This window comes from Oculina patagonica, chromosome 6, assembly GCF_052425735.1.
Source record: "Oculina patagonica isolate OP01 chromosome 6, crgOcupat, whole genome shotgun sequence".
Classification (NCBI taxonomy): domain Eukaryota; kingdom Metazoa; phylum Cnidaria; class Anthozoa; order Scleractinia; family Oculinidae; genus Oculina; species Oculina patagonica.
Genome location: NC_135763.1, coordinates 25,686,759 through 25,708,062, shown reverse-complemented (window position 1 = coordinate 25,708,062; position 21,304 = coordinate 25,686,759). Strand labels below are relative to the sequence as shown.

At 36.1% G+C, this 21,304-nt stretch overlaps 2 long non-coding RNA genes across 2 annotated transcripts in view; both read left to right on the top strand.

The window, feature by feature from the left end:
* The first annotated feature begins 7,973 nt into the window (after positions 1-7,973).
* On the top strand, positions 7,974-11,292 carry LOC144656481 (uncharacterized). Its single transcript, XR_013571310.1, has 4 exons — positions 7,974-8,155; positions 8,952-8,987; positions 10,385-10,550; positions 11,142-11,292. It is a non-coding gene; the product is annotated as an uncharacterized LOC144656481 (long non-coding RNA).
* Positions 11,293-12,229: 937 nt separating this feature from the next.
* The window catches only part of LOC144656714 (uncharacterized), a 32,224-nt gene continuing 23,149 nt past the window's right edge, over positions 12,230-21,304 (top strand). Inside the window, exons 1-2 of the long non-coding RNA XR_013571369.1 lie at positions 12,230-12,616; positions 14,111-14,146. This is a non-coding gene — a long non-coding RNA (uncharacterized LOC144656714). The remainder of the gene's footprint in view (positions 12,617-14,110; positions 14,147-21,304) is intronic.

The following is a 21,304-nucleotide window of genomic DNA, read 5'->3' as shown; positions in this document are numbered from 1 at the left end:
TTAATTGCAGTCAAACTACATTAATTCTTCACGCTCTATTATATAATCATGTTCATAAATAGTCATCGCACTTGACATTGACATTGAACTTGAAAAGGCTGTCATGAACACAGCGAAACGTTGTTCTCTACTTATATCGCTAGTTTTTATTTTAAAACGTTTCACTAAAACATCCTTACATATGAATTATCAGGTTAACCTCCATATAACAAATACACACATTTTTTGGCTATTCGATTAAGAACCTTTAATCTAATTGGGACCAGCTCAATAGAAACAGCAAGAAAGACATTATATAACAAACACCGAAAAATCAAAATTAAACTACCGAAGTTTTACCTCAGTGGCAAGAAAAAGTAACCATCTCAACTTCCTAACGCAAAGCAAATAAAAAAGCCTTTAACATTTCCTGATAACGAGAAAATGACAAAAAAATTATTGCTTTATTTCTCTGTTGTTCAGTGAGTTTTTTTATATCATTTCAGTGTTATGTAATCAAGAAAAAATGAATGTTATCTAATGAGATTCAAATTCAACTCTTTCTGAAGAATCTAAACAACTTTGACATTTAACGGACTCTTTCATAAATCTTGATGATAAATTGAATACATCATTATCACATCGATTAGGACTATTTCTAATATTTCTTGGTGCAAGATTCAGCAAGCAACTGATCATTTGATCCAATAATAGATTAACAAATAACCAAACAAAGTTTCTTATAATTGATCGGGTCATCTTTCATTTGGGATTCCGAACTCATGAATAAACTCGTCCAAGGCGTTTTTGGAGCAACGAAGGACACCCGAAGCTCGAGTTTTTGATTGGAAGTAAGGTTATAAATATAAAGTATTCGAAGAAAGATCCTTTTGTTTTCAGTTTTATATCCAGAAAATAAATGTCCATTGTCCGGGAGCCAAAAGATGAGACTGATGCAACTTACCCAATCCAGTCATATCATGCTCTACCTCAGCACAATCAATAACGGACATTGTTATGTCTTGCTGTTTTATTTATCCTGCACCCCAATTCCAACCTCTAGTTACTAGTTGAACCAAAATCTGTCTTTAAATGGCACCTTCCTGATTGCAAGCAGTGAGATATTGACTCACGTGGGCTATTAGTTAAGTTTATCATTTTTTTTTTTTGTATAAACTTATAAGCAAAGCTCAGGAGGATCGATCCGGATGACGAACTGAACAATAGCAACAACAACAAAATCCAGCAAGTTGTTTAAAAGAGGCAAATGAACAGTTATGTCGAATCTGGAGTAGGAAGTATGGAGGGTGATTCTTACAGGGAAGAGGCATAATTTCGGTAACTATATTATGTACTTACGTGGGCCTACTTACTATTTCCATGACATCGTCATTCCTGGAATCACTTCGTTGCTTCCTATGATTAAAGAAGTCAAGTAATTTTAGCATGAAAATTAAAACTAGATTGCATATTGCTGTTCAGTAATTACTGCAGCTACTAACACTGAAAGACAGGGGATTTATCATTTATCTGGTGAAGCGAGTAGGGTGGTCACGAAAGCGAGCCACGAAGATTAAGGTTTTGTATTCGCTCGCTTTTTCTTGATTAATGGTTTGTACTGTCACGTGCAATAGGCTTACTCCCAGCTTCGCATGAACGCATTAGAAAATCCGTATTTAAAGACCCGTGATGTTCTTCATTTCTAAATTTAAGTTTAGTTTTATCACTGATGTAATTTTATTTCAAATATTACAATTACGTTGTAAAGAGTCACAAGTCCTTGGATATGGCGCTACAGAAATACTTCGTTATTTTATATTTTATATTTATGTATACATTTCATTAGATTCCTTAAAAATTCAAACTGAGTCAGTGACTTGCCAATCATTTTCCCAGAGTAACGCCATAGGTAAAATGTACGCCGGCGGAAGGGGTAGGGTTTGATTTCAGTTTCAACGTGTCAACCGCAGTCTATTGATAAACAGTTGAACCAAATGTGTGCGTAAGGTCGCATGTCTAATCGATAGTGAAAAATATAGTGCTTCAGATGGAAGCTACAGATTTTAGATAAACCGAATGACATGGCGAAACGTAATTATTTCCTTTTCTTTTTTAAAGTAAAATGTGAATACGTATCAACTTAAGGGAAATTTCTATTCATAACGTTGAGTTCACTTACGGAGTAAAGGTTCAATACGGGTATTTGGACGGCGAGGAAGGCTACCTCCACGGCCAGGACGCTTAGGTTTACGACGAGGTCGCTTGCGGCGAGGAGACCTGCAGTTGCAATGCCTGTTTTAGAAAGAACGCTTCCAAACAAGCGTGTAAAGTCAACGGATAATGGCACTGATTGATTATAAGAAGTGAAAATCGACACAACTAAAATAACCACAAATAAGGCATTGCTAGTTTGATCCAATCTCATGTGAGTGCACGGGGTAATTTCTTACAATGTTTACTAATAACATTATTGACATTAATATAATTGCACAGTGTTGTGGTTTTATCTTACCCGTTTCTGCTAGATCATCTAACGAATTATCAGTTTTTAGGTCAACCGGGTCCTCTGAAAAGGTAAGATGAAAAAACAATTAAGTTATGTCCTGCCCGTGCTATGTTCAAGGTGAAAGTCACTCTTTAAATGGGGCTTCTTGTGCAATTTTTTGTCAGTTGTACGTGGGCATCAAACGATCATATGAGGAAAACGCCTTAACATAGCGTTTATATCTTCATCAACACTCTCTGAAAGGAAAAAACAGAAGAAAAGAAAGAACGATTATTAAGTTAAGTTTTATTTGGAAGTAAAACGAATTCAACTGTAACCAACGGAGTGTTAAGTTTCGAATCTTACGGCTCAGTTAACTGTAACGAAAGACAACTTCTAGATTTAGGATAATCTTATTGTGAATTAAATTAATTACTAAATTTCGCTTTCTATAGTGGCTGATTTCCCACACAAACTAATTTGCTATATTGGCAAATTTCCAATGAATTGTTCGTTTCAGCATGTACTGATCGACAAGAAACTTTTACAATCTACTTACCATCTAATGAAACTGGGAAAGCTACATGGATGTAAATAAAAAGATAGGCTAGAAAAGATGTTTAAAAAAAGTTTTCGCTTCCAACTTGGAAGCCAACACTAGCCACTACCAGTAGAAATGCAATGAGCCAGATCTTGGAACCCATGGCTCCGGTAGATGAGCAGGGCACAAAATCTGAAAACTACCAGGTTAAATTTCCCTTTATGCTTTTTGAACGCAAGGCAGAATCAACACAGTTGAATGCAAGATGTTATCTGTATAGACACCAGATTAAGGCGATATTCGTTAAAGGAGATTTATCTTGTTTTAAAAATGTCTTCCAGCTGCTATCTTTGGTTAACATTTTCGGAAGATCTCCAACTCATTTTAATGGTTCTTTTTTTTTGTTTTGACGATAGTTACATACAATATCATGGCTAGAATAGTTTCGTTTGCCTGTAAGCGTTTTTTATCAGTTTGTCTTCAAGCTTTTTCTTGTCTGAAACAACAGTTTTTAAGGCAACATACAGCATTATTAGGCAGCTTTTAAAAAGTAATAGTCAATAATCTTACGCCATGTCATTTTATACGCAGTAGTTAAGCCATTATTGGCTTTTGGCGGCATTGAACTTGGTTTGTCAATAATATACTTTGCAAGCTTTTTTCGAGCTATTTCAAGAACCCATTCAGGTAAATATTGAAGTAAGGGCAGAAAGGGTTATTTAGGGACATCAATACCCGTTCTATGTTTAGCTTTGTTATTTTCCATGTCTCCGTGAATAATTAAGAAAGCCAATCTTAGAGAATTTACCATATTTGCTATCAGGTTGTTTCTGACAAGAATATTGCGTTGCACTATTCTCGGCATCTAGCAGTTTTGTTTCCCATCACCCTCCGGTACTTCCCAGAAAACACATAAATTGTCAGATTTTGCGCGGCAGAATAGACAATGACACAATTTTACTCGTATTTGATGCAAATTGCGTTCACCAGTCCATCATAGGGAGCCAAAATGACCAAAAATGGTAAGGGATATGTATTACTTAGTATCCAGTGGAGTAATTCTTCATTTTCAAGTAAAGATGATATGAGCGATATATGCCTGTGTGATGTGATATCGAGGTGGCATAAATCCATTTAAATAAACGATTTACTTCCGATCAATGGAGGACAGTGTTTAGCAAACATGCAGTAGCATCTAATGATTTTAGACCGGATTCAATATCTACATCTGACCGACTGAACATGTTTACTATAGGCTTTGCTATATGATGAAGAGAAATCTCGACAACTTGAATTTTTCAACGTAAAACAAAAAAACAAAACAAAAAAAAAACTGGTGCAAGGCCTGTTTTGGAAATTACGTTTCCAAACCAGCGTGTAAAATTAACAGATAATGGCATTGATTGATCATAAGGAGCGAAAGTCGACACGTTGGGGTTGTGTTTATAGTGGAAGTGATATTCTTAATCAATGGTAATTCAAACTTTGACCAGTAGTGAGCTCCTGGGAGAGGCTGTTATGGGGATGCTCTAAGGGTTCTGAGTTTGGGCCATAAATGTGGAACATTTTGTCAGAATTATTTAAATTATGGCATTACCACACACCTCAGTACGTATGTATATGCAGACGATCACCAGGCCAGTTCTACGCTATGAGTAGTAATTTAGCGGATTACAGTACCTGTACCGACTTTCTTAAACGAAACGATAACAATTATCGAACCTTAACAAGTTAAAGAAATGTGACGACCTCGTACGAATTAAAATCGACGTAAAAGTTCAATCCACTCATGGTCTGAATCTGCTTGTAGTATTAATAAAAACCGATGCTCGATTCGCTGAACTATTGACACTATTTGTTAGCCAAACTGTTAATGAGACTAAGGAACTTGCACCAAGATACAGTTGTTTAAAGCTGCTACTCTGCCTTATTTAACTTAATCTTACCTTGTTTGGCATTTCTGCCGTGCTAGTGACAAAAGTAAATTAGAAGGGATACAGGAAAGGGCACTCAGAGCCATTTACTGTGACATAATGTCCAACTATCATAAATTACAAGATATGGCTAATCTATGCACTTTACAAAAAGGAGATTACAGGACCTATAGCTTCCCTTTATGAACGAGGTTTAAAGCATCTGTTCTAAGAGGGTTGCTGACCAATTGCAGTCTCAATACCAAATATGCCATACGCAACGAAGAATTTGTTGTCCCAAGATTTAATACAGTGGCACGTGGTAAGCACACTATCAGATACATTGGGCCTAAGTTGTGGGATATTGTACAAAAGGACATAAGAAGTATCCAACATTGTCGTATTTTAAAAACAGTTCAAAGAAGACGAAATTAATGCTTTCATGTCTACATTCCCCATCCACGTCGCAAAGCTAGCGAAGGTTCGACATCCCAAGATTTCTGAAATGCGAAAAACCTGTTCAAAAAAAATGTCATGTAATTCACGTCTCGTTAGCTTAATCTTATAATCGGTTTTCAACACTCCCAAAGGACCAATATCCGCCATACTGATTAGTCAACAGCCAATTTGGTAGCTCACGCATCCTCAAGCACCTAATCAGGAGATATGCTTGGCATCTCCTAAAAATACATACTGTCCAATCTCAACTTACGGACGCCTTCCTATTACGGATTACAGACAGTTTACTTGGTCGGAAAAAGACCATATTCATATTACCTGTACCTCTGTATAATTTGAGCTTAAATGTCATAGTGATAGCTTGTTTAATTTGGTTGTACCCGTTCATGACAAAGTTTAAGCTTTGAATTTATGAGACGCTGCGATATTGTGTATATATAATTCGACCATGTCATATCAACCCTGACCGGCTTGCAGCTAAGAACACTGTAAGATTCTGAAATGCAATATCCTTGTAGATAAATTAATTAGCTATTTTTGGTTTATTTTCTTCCGAATTATATAATATGCGTGTGTCAATGACACGGTTGTGACTTTCTTATATAATGACTTCTCTTCAAAATATCTGTCTCGATCGAAACGTTTTTGTTGTACGGAAGCAGGAACTTTACTTCTTCCATACTCTACTTTACTGAGCCTGTATACGTGTGTGATATGTATGGTCTACCATCACTGTACTTCTGCGGAAAGTCACCGAAATCTCCATGTATCGCGATTACAAAAGCTAACGACGATAATTGGGTACTTGAAACCACTCAAATTAGCTTGAGTTACTGCAACCGATATATCAGGTAGAAAATAAGTTACGTCTGCGTTCAAGCTAAATATTAATCCTGTGCTATTACGCTCAACCCAAAAGCGCATTGAGGTTTTTTTTTTCAATACCGTAAATGATCGATTAAACGCAGCTGCTGGAATAAGCGCCGCACCTTTATCAAAAATAACTTTATAAGCGCCGCTCTCGAACAAACACCGCGGCGTTGATTTGGGTATTTACAAAGAGACTTTGAAACTGTGTTCATGTTTCCTCTGGTATTTCTATGGAAATTATTTTATATTATTTCATGATTGACACATTTTCTTTTGTTATTCAACAACCTTTATTTAACATACAACCCTGATGAATATTAACTAAATGAAAGTCCGGGAAGGGCTTGATAATGTAGCAGGGAAGAGCGGGGCTTATGAATTGAATTTATGATTATTAATGAGAGATTTATCTGTATAAATATCTCCTTTCAGGGATTTATACAAATAAATACCCCAAACGTTGGGTAATTTTTTAAACCTCTCATTGATATTCTAGGCTACGACTAATCTCTTTCTGTCCAAATTAAACCCCTTGTCTGGACAAATTAAACTTAAAATTTCTAACAATAAAGTTTTTAAAGCAACCAAATACAAAACAAATTAAACGATATAAACAGCCCAAACATTTCTTAGGTTTGCTCTCCAGAACTTTTCCGTTCTCGGTATTTATCTCTTACTTAAAATGTGCATACCAAGTATGCACCTCACTTAATTCTCTTTGTATTCCCATCAATGATTTACCGGTAGTTGAAACAAGCGCCGCTCTCAAATAAGCACCGCACCTCTGAGCAGGAAAATTAAATAAGCGCCGCAGAGCTCAATCGATCATTTACGGTAATTTTTATGCGTTTTTAATACTCGAGCCTTCTTTTTCGTCTGGCCCTATCATCTACCTGAGAGTGAGGAAAAAACCTAACTAGACCGGTACAAACACTATATTAGTTTATATAAGTCTACAGCCTCCTCGTCTTCCGCAGCCTTTCTCGGGTTATTTTTAAAGTAACTCTGACAAGGGGTAGTACAAAAAATTATGTGCTTTCACAAAGGTTAAATTAGCTGGCGCTAATAGTGTTATTTCAAATTGTTGACTAACGCCTTTTTATTATTTATATGTGAAACAAAGCCATTGTTTTGTTGAGCTGTATTTGTTCAGGGTGGATACCAGAAACAATGAGAAGGTTTTTTTATGACATTTGTTAATAGCAATATACAAACATTCTTCTGTAGAAAAATTTCAATGCAAAGCCACTTCACGAAAGTGAAAGAAAGTAGAACCGTTCACGGTACACATGTAGACACCTATCCTTCAAAATCAGTATGTTTCGAGAAAGGATCGTTCATTTTTAAAGGCTATAAAGCAAGATCGTACGTTATGTAAGCTTTAGAGTTTAACACCAAAGTGACAGGATATGTAACAAAAAAAAAATAAAAAATACTTTTATCTGATATGGAGGCATTCTGTTTTACTGGAGAATATTCTAGGTTATATTGTTTTACAAAAGAAAAATCTTTATTTTGGTCACGTCGGCTGTTTTATCTCTGCTATTATCTGATTAAGATCTAAATACTAGCTCAGAATAGAACATACTCAAATTTAGAAGTAGACCACTCAAAGCCTTTGACATCAATAAAAACAAAAATGCAATAACACCCACGAAAACACCTATTATCACGCCACCGATGTATATTATAGCCGCATGTGTGAATACCTATAAAAGACGAGCAATAAAGAACAAGAATTAAAACCCTAAGTTGGTAGCAAACCGTAACCCGACATCTAAGTTGGAAGCAACCGGTATCTGTCGGTATCTGTCTTAACCATGGCCAAGAAGACTTTCTTGATTGCAGTTGTGTTTTTGGTGATGCTTGTCAGTGCTTCCTTGCAAGAAGAGCTAGACGACTTGCCGGGTAGGTATAACTATTTAGTTGCTAAGTGTTAACCTAAGTCAAAGGCCTAAACAAAATCTAATGTCCACCTTGGGGAAATACACTTCATGTCAATGCAACGAAGTTTGAAATTGAAAGGGCGCAAATTGTAGGTGGCATTGTTATTATCTTTCTAAATTTCTATCGCATCTTTTTTGTATATTAATGTCCGAGAATCTACTAAAAAAAGTTTTAAATTTTAAAACATTGATTTTTATAATAGAACAAAACGTAAAATAAATTTTATAAACGTTTTGAAACCATGCAATGAGTTCTGTATGTGCACGTGCTGCGAAAATAAAACGAAATTATGGGCTGTTTATTATTATCGCTTTTTTCATAACTGGTTTCCGAAACTGGTTCCTTACTTCGGTTATAAGCTTATCCATGAGGAAATCCAATCTAAATGTAACAACTAACTTTGATCGAATGCAGATAATGGTTCAAACTTTCATGTTTTTAAGCTGATATTTTTACTAGAACTCGCCAACCACGTGGTCAAGTTTATGTTTTATCATTTCGTCTTTACATTTCGCTGCTTCATTTTCGAGTTTGCTTACTACACTCAGCCAGCCAGCCACACCTTAGCATTACTTCAAGTTCGGCGCGTAAGATCAAATGAAAAAGGGAAATCAGTACGTAAGTCTAGTTCGTGACCTCATTTTTTTAAAACAATTTCAACATAACTTTAAAACAAACTGTTTTAACATTTTTCTTTGCTAAGTTGTACCTTTTATATGTCATTTTAATAACTGATATATTTATCTTCACGTTTCAGATGACTCCGAAGACCCTAGGCATAATGGTTTATCTAGTAAGCAGCCTCGTTTATATATATATATATATATATTTTTTATATATGAAATCATCCACAAGCATCTATTGTTGTGTACATATTTATATGCCTGGATTTATCAAAATGGGGTCAAAATTTGGTATGGATAAGTTGTGGTTTCACTTTTGGACGTATAAGGGGTCAAGAAATTAGCAATTCTGTGCAACGTGCCGTACATTGCTCTGTAATTGTATAAATTTAAATCATTCGCTAAGCTTGAATATTATTGCTAATGCAGAGCAGAAATTTGGTGGAAATTATCTCTTTACGACAAGCTAAAACAAAGCGATTTTTTAGTGTTTTGCTTACTCATAACCGAGTAATTAAACATGTTTTTTTTTAAAGCGCGTCCAAATATAATATTAATATATACAAAACAAAATATTCTGTACCATACAAAGTTACGATAGCTCAGTTGGTAGAGAACACTTCTGTAGAAGTTATGTATGCCTTGGTCGCTGGTTCAAATCCAGGTGGAAGCTATTATTATTCTTTTTTTCCCATTTTTTTTTTAAGTCAGTATGCCGTTTTATTTAAAGTTTAAAGGTTGAACAAACGCAACAGCAAATTTTGATATTTTAGTATGTTGAGTTTGAACGCCGGCTATTTCAGTGAGACTTCAACCGCTGATGTCACTAGAATTGGAACGCTTGTAGTGTAGAAAACCACACCACCGAGAAATCAAGCTATGCGAGCGAAATTCTCGTTCGTATATCTTTTTCTTAATTTTGCTGGACAAAAGTCCCAAGTGTGTGCGTCCAGCAAAAATTTGATTTCTTTGCTGACTAGGAAGCTAGGAGCTACGTTGTTTGATATATAAATGGTGTAGGGCCACTATCGTGCATGTTTAGAAAGTTAAAGACTATCGCACCTTTCAAATAAATATTAGCGAAATTTCTTAAAAGTATGAGCGAAATTAAACATTTGAAAAAAATAAACACACTTCTAAATTTCAAAGACATGTTTCGGACACTCCGTATCCATTATCAGTTTGAAGATGTTTTTTTTTTTTTTTTTCAAAATGTGACACAAAAATGATATATGTAATCAAATTAAATTACCTTTATTTAGATACGGTAGGATTTAAAGCTAGAAGTTTGTGGGGCGATGTAATCCCGATCGAATTGAAATGTGGAAGTATTGTTTTTTTCGTGGAGGGAGGAAAATCGGAGAACCCGGAGAAAAACCCACGGAGCAAGGACGGGAACAAACAACAAACTCAACCCACATATGACGCCGGGTCAAAGAATCGAACTCGGGACACACTGGTAGGAGGAGAGCGCTCTCACCATTACGCCATCCCTGCTCCCTGCTTTATAGTTAATTAAAACGCGCTGCTTTTTGATATAAAAATGCTAACCTTTCTTTGTTTTTAGTTTGTCGTCTCAAATGCTATTGGAGATGTCGTCCTTATCGCTATAGGTGCCGCAGAATCGGGTGGGGCTACAGATGTCGTTGTATCGGCAGACCCCGAGGTGATGAGCCTTGGACCAATGAACAACCGGAAAATAACTTGTCCGAAGAAAATTACTAAAAAACACGGTATATATTGAGATTTGTGTTCTACGCACCCTTTGATTCAGATTAGATTTATGATGCCACTTCGTTTTAAACAATTCTTCTTTTTATCCTGTTCCACTTTACTCCTCGGAAGGGTTTGGGACTGCTCTCGTCGCGCTCGTGGGCAAACACCTTGAGCAGACAACTTTCTGGCGAAAATAAGCCTAGCGTGACGTTTCTTTCTCTTAGCAAATATCATATCTTAAAATTACAAGCATTTGATGGTATCTTCAGCAAAGGTGGGACAAAAAATTAATAATAAAAAAAAAACCGCCACATGAAAAATTGTCTCACAAGTGATATGGCTGGAGCAGGGGTGGCGGAGGGAAACTTGAAAATCCAGTTGAGATGGCGTTTCCGTTGAATGGCGAGGAGGCTGAAATAACATTGCACGCGATCTAAGTAATCTCAGTGCGCCCGCTCACTTCCATCTGTTTGGAGGTTCCTTATTTATCTGCCATTCCTACTCCACCAAAAATACAGGGACGTGTATAACATTTTCCATATAAAATAACATTATTCACTGCACGTGGTGCATAAAAATTAAATGTTTGTTTTTTTATTCTTTTGCAGGTCAATGCTTCATTTATCGTTTGCCATTAACCCTGAGGAGCTCAATAAAATAGACTAACTTTAATATTAAATTTATTCAAATAACTGTAAAATAAAACTTCAACTGCTATGTCCATTTGCAATAAAATGTGTCATTTTGCTGCTCAATCAATATCATATCTGGAACTTCTTTCATAAATAATTCCACCAACTCGATTATATATACGACCAACGAGGACCACAGTGCCTGTCGATAGATCATTAAGTATTAGTATTAGTAATTTGAACAAAACCGGTAATAAGACCACCCCGTTTTTACGACCTTATTTAATTTTATAACCAAACGTTAGTCGTTTCACTGTTGTATTACTGTCTCCGACTGCTACCGGTAATGTTTATTACATTTCAAACGGACAAGTCCCTAAAGATGGAGTAGAGGAAATGAAACAAATCAATTCGTGAAATGTATCACGGAAGCGAACCAAATCGTAAATAATATCAATTTCAATATCACTCCAGCCGTTTTTAAAAAAGTGCTGTTGAGACAGCATACATATACATATACGACATATACGAGTGCGCGGTAGGAAAGGGAGATTGGAGTTTGCGGTACTGGTCAGTATTGGCCAGTTCTTCATGCGACATTTCAATAATTTCAATCGTGGATTGCAATATGGCGATATTACCTAAACCTGCAGGATCCGTTTTCTTAAAGTTTTGGTCACTTTCCCACCACTCATTTTTGCCTTGTTTCTCGCTTTTCGCTTTTCGCGGAAGTACGGTGTTCAGCACCCCACCCCAATGCTACCCTCCATCCATCCGTTAGAAACAACACTATATTTTTATTATTTCCTTGCCTCAATCACCACATATGGAAAACGTTTAAGATTCAAGATTTTCAAGATTTAAGATTTTTTACCTTTTTGTGCACATCCTAGTTACCTAGCTGGAGAATTTACTAGTGATATCAGTGATCGAATTAAATACTATTGAGTACGTGATGCACACAAATTTCACATTCGACTCACAAACTAGCTTTTATCCGATATAGCGGAATTCTGTTTTATTAGAAAATGTATTAGTTTATATTGGTTTTCAAAAGTATACAGCTTCCTCACTTTCGCCACACTGGTTGTTTCATCTCTGCTAATATCTGATTCAGCTACTAGCTCAGAATAGAACAAACTCAAGTTTAGTAGTAGACCACTTAAAGTTAATGATTTCAATAAGAACAAAAAAATGAAATAACACTTACAAAAACACCCAATAAGACGCAACCTACATATTATATCTGTATGTGTGATTACCTATAAAAGACGAGCAATAAAGGGCAGCAATTAAAACGCTAAGTTGGTAGCACACCGTAACCCTGCATCTAAGTTGGAAGCAAACGGTATCTGTCTTAACAATGGCCAAGAAGACTATCTTGATTGCAGTTGTGTTTTTGGCGATGCTTGTCAGTGCTTCCTTGCAAGATGAGCTAGACGACTTGCGGGGTAGGTATAACTATTTAGTTGCTATGTAAGATAAGCTAAGATTTTATTGGCCTCTCCAAAAATGGTTTTTCAGGGTCAAATTACAATGAAATGTTAAAAATGTACAGTAAAAAAAATAAAATCATTCTAATTATTATAAAGGGCTACGTTTATTATAAAGACACAACTATGTGTTAACCTCAGTCAAAGGCCTAAACAAAATCTTATGTCCACCTTGGGCAAATACCACTTCATGTCAATGCAACAGAGTTTGAAATTGAAAGGGCGCAAATTGCTGGTGGTACTGTTATTATCTTTTTTTTTATCTTTTTTTAACAGCTTCTTCTTGTTTATTTATGTCCGAGAATCTACTCAAAACTGTTTTAAACTTTCGAATATTGAATTTTGGTATAGAACAAAACGTTAAAGAAATTTTATAAACTTATTGAAACCATGCAATAAGTTTTGTATGTGCACGTGCTGCGAAAATAAAACGAAATTATGGGCTGTTTATTTATGATCGCTTTTTTTTTTCATAACTGGTTTCTTACTTCGGTTATAAGCTGTTCCAGGAAGAAATCGAATATAAATGTAACAACTCCCGGGCAACAACTAATTTTGATCGAATGCAGATATTGGTTAAAACGTTCATGTTTTAAGCTGATATTTCCACTAGAACTCGCCAGCCACGTGGTCAAGTTTGTGTTTTATCAATTCGTCTTTACTTTTTCGCTGCTTCATTTTCGCGTTTGCTCAGTTCACTTAGCCCGCCAACCACACCTTAGCATTACTTCGAGTTCTGCGCGTAAGATCAATTGAAAACGGGATATCAGTACGTAAGTCTAGTTCGTGACCTAAATTTTTAAAATAATTTTAACAAAACATTAAAGCAAACTCTCCTTACATTTTGCTATGCAAAGTTGTGCCTTTTATATGTCATTGTAATAACTGATATATTAATCTCAACGTTTCAGATGACTCCGGAGTAGGCTTTGGTAGATTGTGCTATCATAATTGTTGGCATAAATGGAGCTAAAAAGCATAATTTGTGAAACGAGCACTGCCACGGCATAATTAGCAATTTTTAGCACTTTTTGGAGCATAAATTCATAAAATTTAGTAAATATGGTGTACTTTTTACAGAAAGAAATGAAATTTAGGTAGTTTGTTCTTGCAATGTGTGTTTTAGCTATACAATTGTGATTGTTAAGTCGTTGGAGGCATTTTACAAACGGTTCAGAGATGCGAGCAGCTAATTTGGACAGCTGACGGCCGTGACAAACTGCCATAAAACACAAATAAATTTACAACAACAGTTTATTTGAAAAACATCATAATTTGGTAGTGTCGTTATTGCGCACCTCTCTGTACAGAATCAACGTCATTTTGTGAGCATAATTTCGGAAATCAGAAGCATAATTTGGGAATTCTGGCATAATTTTTGCATAATTTGGCAAAATTTTGAGCACTGCTAGTAGCATAATATGCCACTTTTAGGAGCACAATCTACCAAAGCCTACTCCGAAGACCCTAGGCTGAGGGGTTATTTAGGTAAGCAGCAAAGCCTCGTTTGTATATTTATTTATAGAGACTCAGGTTTAATAACCACAAGTCTAGAATTAGGCGACACGAAATGTTGACGCATGCCGAGAAGAGGGCTGATGATCTTTTGTACAGACATTTTTGTAGTGAAGGACATAATGGACTAAGCGACATTGATAGACCGGGTTAATGGAGAACAACAGTTGCGAGAGAAAGAGGGACAATGGGCCTATAAACTTAACACTCTAGATCCGAATCTTCATCGGAGACCCAGGGGCAGTTAGTCGGGGCGACGGGTTGATCATCGGGACGACGGGATTTTCGGGTGACAGTTCCCAACATAGAGCGTAACAGCCCCTGGGCACTTTGTCTTACCGAACCAGTTCCAGGAGCGTTTGAACTCCTTCTTTCTGATTGGCCAGAAAAACAGTTTTTCTGGCCAATCAGCGAGGTTGATCAGCACTTCACGGTATATATTGCGATTTGTGTTCTACACTCCCTTAGATTCCGTTAAGATTTATGATGCCACTTCGTTTTGCAGTCGCGCGTACAATTTCGTCACGTTGCTTAGCAACTTCTGGGACGAAAACCCCGGGCTCAGTCAATTCTCGGAGAAGTGATGTCGCCATCAACTGGCACTTATTCCCCCGACTGCTTAAAAAATACTTCTTTTGTTCTCGTTCCATTTTACTCCTCGGAAGGGTTTGGGACTGCTCTCGTCGCGCTAGTTTGCCGAAGCATGTTTAATAAGTTAAGCAAACACCGTGAGCAAACAACTTTCTGGCGTAAGGCCACTAGCGCGACGTTTATTTTTCTTAAACCTCGTATCTTAACATAACAATTAAGAATTACATGATATCTTCAGCAAAGGTGGGGCAAAAAAAAAACACATGGACTCTCGACTCACAAGGTGTTTGCCTGGAGCAGGGGTGGCGGAGGGAAACTTAAAAGTTTAGTTAAAAAATGACGTTGCTGTTGAGTAGCGAGGTGGCCGAAATTAACAGTGCACGCGATCTAATATAACAATAGAGTCGATGTTCGCGGGCGTAAATATGTTTTTGGCCCGACTCAGGTTCATTTTAAAATGAGCTCTGAGAAGGGCCAAAAACATATTTACGCCCAAGAACATCAACTCTATTACTATTATAATCATTTCAGAGGGAATTTAGTTAAGGAATCAAAAACAGTAAGCGATATCTTGAACACTGCCGTTGCGAGTCGGCGTTTATTTCTGATTAAAAACTAGGTTTAAAAGTTTACAAAACTCGGCAGAAAACCGCAAAATTACTCAAAACAAACTTGTTTGAAAAGAAAATTACAAAATTCTATCGGCAGCAAAGAAATAGGCGTCATTTAGAAGTGTTAAAATTAATTGTGCTGTTAACTGAACTGGCAGTTTGGAATATGCCTGAAATTCAACTGAGCGAGTTTCGCTCGTCGAAGACAAACTTACATTCACTTCGCCGCCTGGATTCTTCTTTGAGTTTCTGTAATTCCTCTTTATCTAGCTGAGAAGACTTAGAATTTGCTTTCCCGTTCAGTCCTTCAAACATTTTGTCGTTATAAAGCTCAAAAACAGTTTTGAAACGTCTCGACTCAAATTAAGGTGGCCCGCGGCTAATTCCGGGAGCGAAGGTGCTATTTTTTAAATCAAATTTTGGTGATGAAAACCGTAACCGATTTCTTTGATTTTTGGTAGTCGTAATAACAAATGTTCAAATTTTATAAAGCTTTACCTTTTAAAGCCCAAAATATAAACAATCGCAAGAAATAAGCACTTTATGGAAAACCTTTTTTTCGAAAATATGCGAATATTTTCAAAACGCGAAGTTAGATTTTTTTCTAATTAAGGTCAATTACTTCAAGTAAGCCTAGGTTTCATGTGAGCAAGTTTCAACTAAATCGGCTGGGTAGAAATTGCTGCACAGTTGACTGTTTATTTTTCGCATAAAAATATTGTTATTGGATATTTTCGCCAGCTATTGCAACAATGCTTAATTAATGCTAAGATCACTTCTGTCATTTGAAAGCTCAATACCTCCTAAAAAGTTGCTGAAAAATCTGAAACGATCTGATATTCTCCGCTAAAGTTATAATCAAATGAAGCATAAGTGGTTTACGGTGCGAAAATTGCAAATTAGAAAAATTCAATCTTTTTCGAATTAAAAAAAATCGACCGATTTTTTTTCTTTTAATTTTTAGTATACAAAAATCCAACATATAAGCAAACGCCCTCATCTTGTTTCGAGCGTGAAGTCTCGATGAAACTCGTCAAATTTGGCTCTTCAAGATAGCTACCTCTCGTCCTTCAGTTTAAAGCGCTTTGGAAACCCCTCAACTAACAGTAAATTATTCAAACATGCTGCATTCTCAAGATTATTTAGCACCTGGAAATGAACGCCCGTTTATTTCAAGGTGCTAAAAAATCTTGGGAATGCGGCAAGTTTAAATAATTTACTGGAACACAAGGGTTTCCAAAGCGCTTCAAAATGGAAGACGAGAGGTAGCCATCTTCACGTACTAAATTCGGCGAGTTGAATCCAGTCTACACACACGAAACTAGATAAGGCCGTTTGTGTACATGCTGGATTTTCTCATACTTAAAAATAAAAGAAAAAAAATCGGTAGTTTTTTTGTAGTTCGAAAAACAATGAATATTTTAAAAAATACACTTTACGCACCGTAAACATCTTCTGTTTTAATTGCTTATAACTTTTGCTAGGAGTTTCCGATCTTTTCAGAATTTTCAGCATTGTTTTAGCTGGTATTAAGCTTTCAAATAATCAATGCAATCAAAACATTACACAAGCGTTGTTGTAACAACTGGCAAAAATACACCAGCATAATATTTTTAAGCTAAAATCTAACAGTCAACTGTGCAGCAATTTCTACCCAGCCGATTTCGTTGAAACTTGCTCACATGAATTCTTGGATAATTTGAACGTATTGACAGCAATAAGAAAAAAATCTATCTTCGCGTTTAGAAAATATTCACGTTTTATTAAAAAAGAGGTTAATTTAAAAGTGCTTATATTTCGTGTTTACTGTTTTTGTTTGTTCCAAATTTTAAAGCTTTATTAAATTTAAACATTTGTTTTTTCGACTACCAAAAATCAGAGAAATCGGTTACGGTTTTCATCCCCAAAATTCGATTTAAAAAATAGCACCTTCGCTCCCGGAATTAGCCGCGGGCCACCTTAAACGAAGCTTGAAATTATGCCAGCTTGTGCCAGCCAGCAACAAAACGGTGCGAACAGTTGAATGGTTTTCAGTTCTGATTGGCTGGCTTCGTTATTTTCTTGTTTCTGATTGGTCCACGGCAGCGGGCTAAAATATATTTTAGCCCGCTGAATTCTCCATTTTAGCCCGCAAAATACGCCACAATGCCCGATGAAATGATTATAATAAGTTATCTCTGAGTGCGCCCGCTCACTTCCATCTGATTGAAGGTTCCTTAGTGATCCGCCATTCCTGCTCCACCCAAATAACACTGACGTAAATTATAATCAATCAAGAAAATAGCCCGATATAAAATACATATTATACGTGGTGCAAATAATGTTTTTTTTATTCTTTTGCAGGTCAATGCTTCATTTATAGTTTGTCATTAACCCTGAGGAGCTTGATAAAATAGAATAACTTTAATATTAAATTTCATCAAATAACTGTAAAATAAAACTCCAACTGCTATGTCTATTTGCAATAAAATGTGTCAGTTTGCCGCTCAGTCAACATCATATCTGGAACTCCTTTCATAAAATAATTCCACCACCTCGATTATATATACGACAAACGACGACTACAGTGCCTTTCGGAGACTCTAGGCATAATTTAATAATGCGCAGTTATTCTACCACTCAAAACCACCTCCTACTGAGGACAAAATCAAATACTTCCAACATGTCCAAAGTTATGTTTAGTTTGCAATTGAGCAGGATCAGATGAGGAGTCAGACTTATAATATACCTGTCGATAGATTATTAAGAATTAGAATTAGTAATTCGAACTAAACCGGTAATAAGACCACCCCGTTTTTACGACCTTATTTAACTTTATAACCAAACGTTAGTCGTTCCACTGTTGTATTACTGTCTCCGACTGCTACCGGTAATGTTTATTACATTTCAAACGGACAAGTCCCTAAAGATGGAGTAGAGGAAATGAAACAATTCAATTCTCGAAATGTATCACGGAAGCGAACCAAACCGTAAATAATATCATTTCAATATAACTCCAGTATTAACCGCTAATGAGCTGGAAGCTCGTTCAGAATAGGTACGTGTCATAGAATTTGATCCATGACAACTCTCGCCAGTTTATAACCGGGAACGCGGAAAGGTTTTGAAAAGCAATTAATATCGTGGACAAAGAAAGGAATGGAATTTGCTGTTGCGTGATAATATATTTGTGGTTTATTTGTACCGAGGTTGCGCGTTGCTTAGCTTAGTGATATTACTTCGAAATTATAACGTTGAAAAGCGTGTTTTTTTTTTAAGTTTATAGGGTGCGTGCTTATATTCATGTACCTTACTCAAAAGCAAAATCAGTTAATTTTTGATTGTCCAATTTTTACTTTATTCTTACTGATGTGTAAAATCAAGGCAGTTTCTTTTTTGGTTGTAATTTTGGTTGGGGTGGAAATTTGATATATATTAGAAAACGAGGAAGTCATATATGAAGTTTAGTAATACCAATATTAAAACATCCTTCCGAAGGAAAACCTCAATGCAAAGGCATTAACACGAAAGTGTAAGAGAGTAGAACTGTTTTCTGTTACGCATATTCTTGGTTTTCATGTTATGTCATAAAATTCTGAAATCAAAATTCACTAGGCCTGCTAAATTTTCGTTGTCATTAGGTGTTTAAAACAGAGCATTTAGAATATTTGAGTTCTCCGTCGTATGTGACATCAAGCTGAGTGCCGTGACAAAGCTGTTTTGTTTGAAAAAAGGTCTTTCCTTTCCACTTTGTGCAGATTGAACATTTCAGATATAATACGTGGTGTTTATGTGAAAGTGTACTAGCTCTTAAGCCAAGGATAGCCGCTGTTGTAAACAGAATTGAGTTCCAGATGGTTTCTCTGGCATCACGGCGGCCATAACTGTGTCCCTCGGAAGGACACAGTTATGGCGTCTCCATACTAAGCTTTATAAATTTGCGTGGAAAGGTTCGGAAAATAACTCGCGAACGGTACACGGCACAGACCCGAAACTTGGAGAAATTGTTTATCTATTTATCATCTATAATATTGAAATTCATAGCTTCTGTAGTTGAATGGTTTCGAATTTATTTTTTGATGGCGTGACAGTGAAAACCAACAATAGCCTATAATGTCAGAATGTTTCGAGAAAGCAACGTCGAGTTCTTCAGGCAATAAATCAAGCAAGCATCCCTGCAGCTGGATCATTATGTTTCACGAAGACACCGTTAACCTTACTTCTCCAGGCAACAAAGCAGCGCAAGCATCTCTTTTTCTGTGTTGTTTACTCTGACACCGAACTTAAAAAAAGGAATATTTTGTACCAAAACATAAAAAAATTAAAAATAATTTAATAACAAAGAAGTATGTGTTTTGCTGGGAACTATACCGCTTGTAAAACTCACAAGAAAATACATCCGGGAAAAAAGTGGCGTATTTTCCACATTATATTGATCGCGTCACCTCCCACCTTGCACTGTGTTTTCTTTTAACTTTTACCTTATTCGTGTTACTTTGTCAATTAAATAGAATATATAGAAAATTACACAGCGGTATGAATTCATTTCCCCGTGTTTAAATATATCTTTTACTCCTTTGCTGTGCTCCTTCATCAAATCTTGTTGCACCACTCAAGAGTGTAATCATGCCTTCCTGCTGCCGTGTAATATCTTCTATTAAATGTCATCTTAATGTGTCGCGTGCGTAGGATTTAATATCAGATGATATTATAACTTTGTGATAAAGCAGTTTTCATTTTTACCTTTCTTTATAAACAATCAACCATCTAAAAATCATTGCATTTATCATAACTACTCAATTTTATTAATATGGGTATTTAGATGGTGACAAGACAACAAAATATTTTACATGGATTTTGTCGCATTGGAACTTAAATTTACCGAACCCTTATTAAAGAGAAAAGCCACACAATTCTGCTGAAAATATTTGAAACGTGGGTGCTTTCGGTTGGAAAATCTGGATTTGGATTTTGAAATCAGGATTTTGGATCTCCCAATAAAACAGGAAATCCGAAAACGGATTTTGACACAGCGAAATCTTTCTACGAGGTGGGTTTCAATTAAGAAATCTAACCTTGGATTTTATGGGTTTAGTCCTTGGTTATAAGCTTTTGCCCTTTTTAGAGCATTTTATCTGTTTCACGTTTTGGCACCACAACGGAAGACTATTAATATACTATCAATAATCAATCAATAATAGAAATATCGCTTGAGGTGTAAGGGAATAATGCACCTTTTTTATCATTGGGTCACTTTTTTGAATCTGGTTTAGATGCTTATAAAATCCGTGTCCCAAAAATGTTTGCCATGCTGTTAAGACTTTTACAAACCCCATCTCCCGAGATTGCCCAAGTATTAACTGAACTCAAAAACGAATGAATGTCCTGCTATGATGGTGCGATGCCTCATATGTAAATGAATAAAAAAAGGCTGAATCTGTTGTAACTACTCCCATTTGCTTACTGTAGTTTGAAAATAAGGTCTGAATCAACCAGTTAGTTTTATACGCTATCACAATGCATTGGAGCCGCTTTGGATTTAGTGATAAGTGTCCTCTTCGTGTTTACATACATCATCTTCGACCACAAAGATGACACCAACCTGATAATTTTTTCCATACTCATAGTTACCCACATGCAAAAATTGTATTTCTCCAAATTACATCTTAAATTTAAAAAGGTACCAGATTCATGATTTTAAAATCGCTTTTGGCTGTCAGGTTTCCTATCAAACTGTCTTCAAATCACACAAAATGCTGTCTAACTTAATTTTGCAAGCGAATAGACAGCTAATTTCTGCGAGAAAAAGTAAAAATCCAAATGTACGTGATGCTATATGGGGGCATCCTGCTGAGTGCTTTCGATGGATTGGATTTGCATCTGCGGAAAAAAGTTGGATGAATAGTTCAACCTTTTTTTTGAGATGCAAATCCACCTTAATAAGTACCAA